Below are 6,952 nucleotides of genomic sequence, written 5' to 3'. Positions count from 1 at the left end.
CAATCGTGTCCAACCCTTTGCGACTATAAGTCCATGGAATTCTCCAGGCCAGAGTTAGAGTGGAGTAACCTGTCCCCTTTTCGAAGAGAATTTCCCAAACCAGGGATCAAACGCAGGTCTCCCGTATTACAAAGAAATATTTTCCCAGCTGACACACAAAAGAAATCCAAACCAGGTTTTCCACATTGCAGGAAAGCTGCTTACTGCCTCAGCCTCAGGAAACCCGGAACAACCACAAAAGCAACAGAAAACCTACCAGAAATACAAAATTAGTAATCTATGTCTTTACTTGCACAAATCATGCCAGGGGAAAGCGCGAACGCAGTCCCCCACTACCACAAATTATGCAGTCGAGTTTCCCACATTTGGGGAAATCGCAGGGGTCAGCACATCCGGAGTGCAATGGATGAGCCTCGCCCTGGGAAAACCACCTTCGTGATCATGGTATCTCCCCTGCCAGGTAAGTATGAGTTACAAGCTTTGTCTGGGAAGTCACCCTCGAACTGAGCACACAAAAGAGTTATGGTCAATTATATTCCAAGCTCTTTCGGCCTTCGATGGGAACCTGAAGGATTATTTATATGACAGTAACCAAGATACATCCTTTGGACGTTCAGGGGAAATTCTACCCGGCGAAAAACGAAATCGAGCCAGCAGCCACCGCTCCCCTAATCTACATATCTCCACCTCTTGTCACTTGTCATTTGACGTCACTGCTTTTGGACAAGCGTCTAGTTCGTTCTAGCTCTGCCTGGCGCCGACCCCAAAGACCAAGTGTAGCTGAGATTTTTCAGTTCTTCGTCTTCACAGACAGACGAAAAATTCGGTGGAGCTTCGTTACGGGCGTGGAGTCCAAGCAGCGTGCGGAGGGCAGAGCAGGGCACGGCGGGGGCGCGGCCCTCACAGGAAGAGGGTCGCAGGATCGGTTGCTGAGTCTGAATCGCCGCTCCACTCTGTAACTAGGTGATACCCGCAAGTCTCTCTCAATCGCCGTTTCCCAAAAGTGTAAAGTGGGAATAATACTGCATGCCTGCCTCACAGGGTTTCTGGAAGAGCTGAAGAGAATGCGCGTCAAATGCGACCTCCAGCCTTGCCACCCCACCCAAGCCATTGCTCTCCTGGACAGGCGTCCGTGTCGTTGGGGTCACAAATACGACTTCTACAAGATTCAAGTCTTGCAGTTCTCAGCGCAAAGGCAAGCAGCTTCTGGCCTGGATTGAGTAACAAAGCGAGTGCTCCCCTGTTCTTTTTAGACAGTGAAAATTGACAAGGCACTGTGTTTTTCTTTCTACCCTCCCTCGCTAGGCGCTCTGGGCAAAACAACTCTGCAGCAACTAAAAATAGTGTTAAGGGTTTAGTAGTGCGCGGGAGGCAAAACTTTTCCTCTATTCTATTAGAGTCTCTGGCCCAGCCTGAAAATTACATTGGAATACAGAGTTTAACAGGACAAAACCATACTTTTATTTAACTGAAGTTTATCTGACACAAGAGCCCTCATAAGGAAATGAAGACCTAAAGAAGTGGAAACCTAAATGTTTTTATATTAAGTTGAACAAAAGAGAGAGAATTGTGGAGAAGCACATAGCATACACGCGGAGGTTAAAAAAGATAATGATTTTAACAAGACTTGTTTGTGCAGAAATCTCTGGGCGTTATCCCTCTTCTCTGGAATATTTCTTTCCCCTGTGGTAGAAAGGGAGGCCAGACCACTCTTCTTACATATTTGCTGTTTTTTAGTGCTTTGGGCTTAAAAATAATCCTTATGCCACAGTGACACAGTTGGGAGTGGCATATTTTGCATCCTCTTGGCAGTTATTTTCCTCTTAGTTTGTATGATTTTTTTAAGTGCTTTGTTTTGTATTTTGGGAGGGTATTTTTATTTATTACAATAGTGATAAAATTTCCCCTATAGGTAATCAGGAAAATACAGAAAAGCATTTAAGATGTTTAAAGGAAATGCATCAAAATGCAAAGTAATATATGTTAGTATAACACACAAGAATGGATTAATGTGTTTTTCCTACATATTCTGAAACATGACTATAATATTGGGTTTCCCTGGTGGCTCAGGGAAACTTTAACCCTAATTATATACATCTATTGCCCAAAGTATGTTTGTACATATTGATCAGGAAATGTCATTTAACTGTAGAAAGTAAGAGAAAGACAGTGTCCTATGCGCATGGTATTTATTATATAATTACAAAAAATCAAAATCACCCCCAAATCCTAGAATCAAAGCAGCAGGGAAATGGAGTATTAAATATACAATAGTAAGAACATGAAAGACACATTATATTATAGTGAACAACATGAAAGACAAAAAGTTAAGAGGAAAAAAAGATAGGAAATTGTATGTATACCATGACTGCAATTTTGTAAAAATGTATATCCTTAAGGAAAAGTACTGTAAAGAAGTGCACTGCAATATCAGTGTAACAGGTTGTGAAATACAGGAGGCAGACTTTTAATAATATTGTTAGACTCTTTTTTCTTCATAATGAGAAGATCAAGTCCTGGTGGAACCACTATAAGAAATATGTGGCACTGTATTTAGTTCTAAACACAGGCTTTAGCATCAGATACTCTTAGGTTCAAATTGTGACTTTACCATATTTTAGGTATCTGTGCTTGATTTTACCCTCTCAAAACAATGATAATTATTAGTGCATTCAACATGCCAGCAAATTTGGAAAACTCAGCAGTGGCCACAGGACTGGAAAAGGTCAGTTTTCATTCCAATCCCAAAGAAAGGTAATGCTAAAGAATGTTCAAACTACCGCACAATTGCACTCATTTCACACACTAGCAAAGTAATGCTCAAAATTCTCCAAGCTAGGCTTCAACAATACATGAACCAGAACTTCCATGTTCAAGCTGGATTTAGAAAAGGCAGAGGAACCAGAGATCAAATTGCCAACATCCATGAGACTATAGAAAAAGCAAGGGAATTCCAGAGAAACATCTACTTCTTCTTCATTGACTATGTTAAAGCCTTTGACTGTGTGGATCAAAATAAACTGTGGAAAATTCTTTAAAAGATGGAATGTCAGACCAACTTACCTGCCTCCTGAGAAACTCATATGCAGCTCAAGAAGCAGCAGTTAGAACCAGACATAGAACAACAGATTGGTTCAAAATTAGGAGAGGAGTATGTCAAGATTGTGTATTGTCACTCTGCCTATTTAACTTCCACGCAGAGTACATCATTCGAAATGCCAGGCTGAATGAAGCTCAAGCTGGAATCAAGATTGCCAGGAGAAATATCAACAACCTCAGATATGCAGATGACACCACCCTAATGTCAGGAATCAAGAGGAACTAAAGAGCCTCTTGATGAAGGGGGGAGAGGTAAAGTGAAAAAAACTGGTTTAAAACTCAACATTCAAAAAACTAAGATCATGGTATCTGGTCCCATCTTTAATGGCAAACAGATGGGGAAACAATGGAAACAATGATAGACTTTATTTTCTTGTGCTCCAAAATCACTGCAGATGCTAACTGCAGCCATGAAATTAAAAGATGCTTGCTTCTTGGAAGCAAAGCTATGACAAACATAGACAGTGTATTTAAAAGCAGAGACATTACTTTGCCTACAAAGGTCTGTATTGTCAAAGCTATGGTTTCTCCAGTAGTCATGTATGGATGTGAAATTTGGACCATAAAGAAGCCTGAGCACCAAAGAATTAATGCTTTTCAACTGTGGTGTTGGAGAAGACTCTTGAGAGTCCCTTGGACTGCAAGATCAAACCAATTAATCCTAAAGGAAATCAACCCTGAGTATTCATTGGAGTCAGATGCTGAAGCCAGTACTCTGGCCACCTGATGCAAAGAGCTGACTCACTGGAAAAGACTCTGATGCTGGGAAAGATTGAGGCTAGAAGAAGGGGACAACAGAGGATGAAATAGTTGGATGGCATCGCAGACTCATGGATATGAGTTTGAGCAAGCTCCGGGAGCTGGTGAAGGACAGGGAAGCCTGGTGCTGCAGTCCATGGGGTCGCAAAGAGTTGGACATGACTGGGCAACTGAACAACAATAATAATAATTATAGTGAATATATGTCCATATGTGTGTGTGTGTGTATATACACATATTAATATATTGACACACAGAATAAAACAGCTCGTGACCAACTACGTCAAGGCCCCAGATAAGCCAGGGTGGAGAGGCGCAGCCCGCCCCTCAGCAGAGCCGGTGTTTGGAGCGCCTGCACTCCTGGGGAGGGGCAGCACCAGCGCACACCCACCTCTCACCCACCTCTCTCAGACCATGGCTGCCTCTGCCAACTAAGACGTTCTGTCCCAACAGACATGGCGCTCAGTCTATGAGTCTCACCCCATCTCTGAATTTCCACTCATATCTTTGTCTCATGGGAGTCAAGGAGAGAGTGTGTTCAGAAATATAATGTGTGGCAGTAATTTCTGAAAGCTGCCTTTTGTTATATAAGCTCACTGAGCAGGTCTGACGGTTAAGAAGTCCATGGTGCTGACAACTGAATCTAAATGTCTATTACCAGCCTGAGCAACTCTATAGACACTCTACACACACACACCCTATGTTTCGGGGAGCCAGACCCATTCTGAGGCACTTCAGATGTAACACTGACCCTGGTTTTACATTTCCCATCCACAGGGCTCTGCGGTATAAACCATAGTCACTCTACTTAAGACACCTGCTAGATACTGTCATCCACAAAGTGTGACCCAGCCCACCTCAGTTATATGTTATAATTTCATTATTGATCTACCATTCTAATTTCATTCCAGATGGTTTGCTGTTTCCATTATATCGCTGTTTCCATGAATGCCAGGCTGGCCACAGCGCTGCGTCCTCTATGACTATGTCCCTCCAAGGTATGATTTCACAGACATTCTAAGGCTCTTCTTGCTATGCTGAGGAAGTCTTTTTCTTTTAAAAAAAATTTTATTGGTGTATAGTTGACTTATAATGTTGTATCAGCTTCTACTGTACAGCAAAGTGAATCAGTAATACATATACATAGATCCACTCTTTTTAAGATTATTTTCCCATATAGGCCGTTAGAGAGTATTGAGTAGAGTTCCCTGTGTTATACAATAAATCCTCATGGGAACTTTATTTCTGATGACCACATTGCCTACTCTGGTATTTTCAACATTCACAAAGTATCCATGAGTTTCTATGAGTGCTACTAATGATGAAAAAAACAAAAACAAAAACCTGTTCTCAAGTTGCTGCTGCTGCTGCTAAGTCGCTTCAGTAGTTTCCGACTCTGTGCGACCCCATGGACAGCAGCCTACCAGGCTCCTCTGTCCATGGGATTTTCCAGGCAAGAGTATGGGAGTGGGGTGCCACTGCCTTCTCAGTCTCAAGTTGTTACTCATATGAAACTAGTCACTTACAGCCACCTAAACTTAAGGTGCCAGCAACTAGCCTAAGGCATTGGAGATACTAAGGGTAATCATGTGGAGATAAATAAGATCCCTGTAATAAATAAGATCACAAACTGTAGAGGAAATAGACCTGCAAGAATTAGAGGAAGAAAGTAATGAGCACCAATCAAAGGGTTAAGGACCACATTATGACTGAAGGATCCTATACACCTTTGCCTTTGTGGACCCTTCCTCCATGAAAAATGTATTAATATAAAAAGATGACGTTGTTATATACATTTTCTTCCACCTAAAAATTCATCTTTTTTTCTTCTGATTTTAAAAGAAGCACCTTATGCAGCACTGTGCCTTCAGTACCGAGAGTAATGTTTAAGTCCATCTTAGATTCTGTGGCAGTTTGGGTGGATCCCACGCAACTACAACAAGTGAGAGCTGAATGTCAAAGATTGATGAGGGAAGGCAGGGCATTCCAGGAAGGGGAAGCATGTTATAGAAGTAATACAGCAAGACCTCCTGGAGACTTTTTCAAAATAAGGGAGAAATGATGGCCAACAGAATATAATGTGAACAACATGTAATTTTACAAGTTTTGGTAACCACATATAAAAGGCTAAAAGAACTGAAAATAGTTTTAATAACATGCTTTTCTTATCCCCATACACCCAAAATGGTATATAACTGCAAAATATAACCAGCCTAAAAAAATTGAGATATTGTAACACTCCAAAACTAAAAACGTTCAAAACCATTCAGGCAAACTCAGATCCTAAAGCTCAGACAGCTGAAGTTAAATAAATAATCCTGACAAAACCCAAAAAGCCTGTACCTGGCAGAAGAACGTTTCATAGTGGTTTAGTATTTAAGATCTCTACTTCACTACGTCTGTGTATTATACTCACCACTACCCACCCACCTTATGTGATAACCCCTTCAGCATTAGAGATGAGCCACTAGAACCCTTTTAGAAAACATCTTGAACGATTTGTCTTTAAGATACAAAGAGGACAGGGGAAAGCACCAACACAGTCCCCCGCTACCACAACTTATGCAACCGAGTTATCCACATCTGGGGAAATCGCTGGGGTCAGCTCATCTAGGGTGCAATGGATGAGCCTCGCCCCGGGAAAACCACCCGACCCTGGTTATCTTCCCCGAGGCTGACCTTGGCACTACCCGCTGCTGTGCATACCACCATATTAAGGTCTGGGTCACTCCTGAAATGACTCCAATTGACCTTTATCTTAGCGACCCAAATAAACATATTTTCGAACTATATTTTAGTATTGTTAAGAGATAAGCCCGTATTTCCGGGGAACGTCGTTCTAAACGCCCTGAGCCATCCCTGTACCTACACCGCCGCGCCCCCTGCCGGCCGCTTCCTCCAACAACTCGCCGCGCCCGGATCCTTTCCCGACAGAAACCCACCGCGTCCCAAGGCAGGCTAACTGAAGGTCTTCGGATCTCCCAGTGTGCAGTCCCATGGGGCACACCCACGCGGAAGAGTTGTTCAGTCGTCAGTCGACTTCATCCTTGCCTGGCTCCCAACGCTTCAGACCAGATCAGGGAGAGGAGCCGGG

The 6,952-nt window shown here is 42.6% G+C and overlaps 1 non-coding gene and 1 pseudogene across 1 annotated transcript; both read right to left on the bottom strand.

The window, feature by feature from the left end:
• Positions 1 to 304: 304 nt before the first annotated feature.
• LOC120867460 lies at positions 305 to 468 on the bottom strand. Its single transcript, XR_005721888.1, has one exon. It is a non-coding gene; the product is annotated as a U1 spliceosomal RNA (small nuclear RNA).
• Positions 469 to 6,380: 5,912 nt separating this feature from the next.
• On the bottom strand, positions 6,381 to 6,558 carry LOC120867494 (annotated as a pseudogene).
• Between the last annotated feature and the right edge of the window lie 394 nt (positions 6,559 to 6,952).

Source organism: Oryx dammah, unplaced genomic scaffold (genome assembly GCF_014754425.2).
Source record: "Oryx dammah isolate SB20612 unplaced genomic scaffold, SCBI_Odam_1.1 HiC_scaffold_8, whole genome shotgun sequence".
In the NCBI taxonomy this organism is placed as follows: Eukaryota; Metazoa; Chordata; class Mammalia; order Artiodactyla; family Bovidae; genus Oryx; species Oryx dammah.
This window is presented reverse-complemented; position numbering and strand designations above follow the sequence as displayed.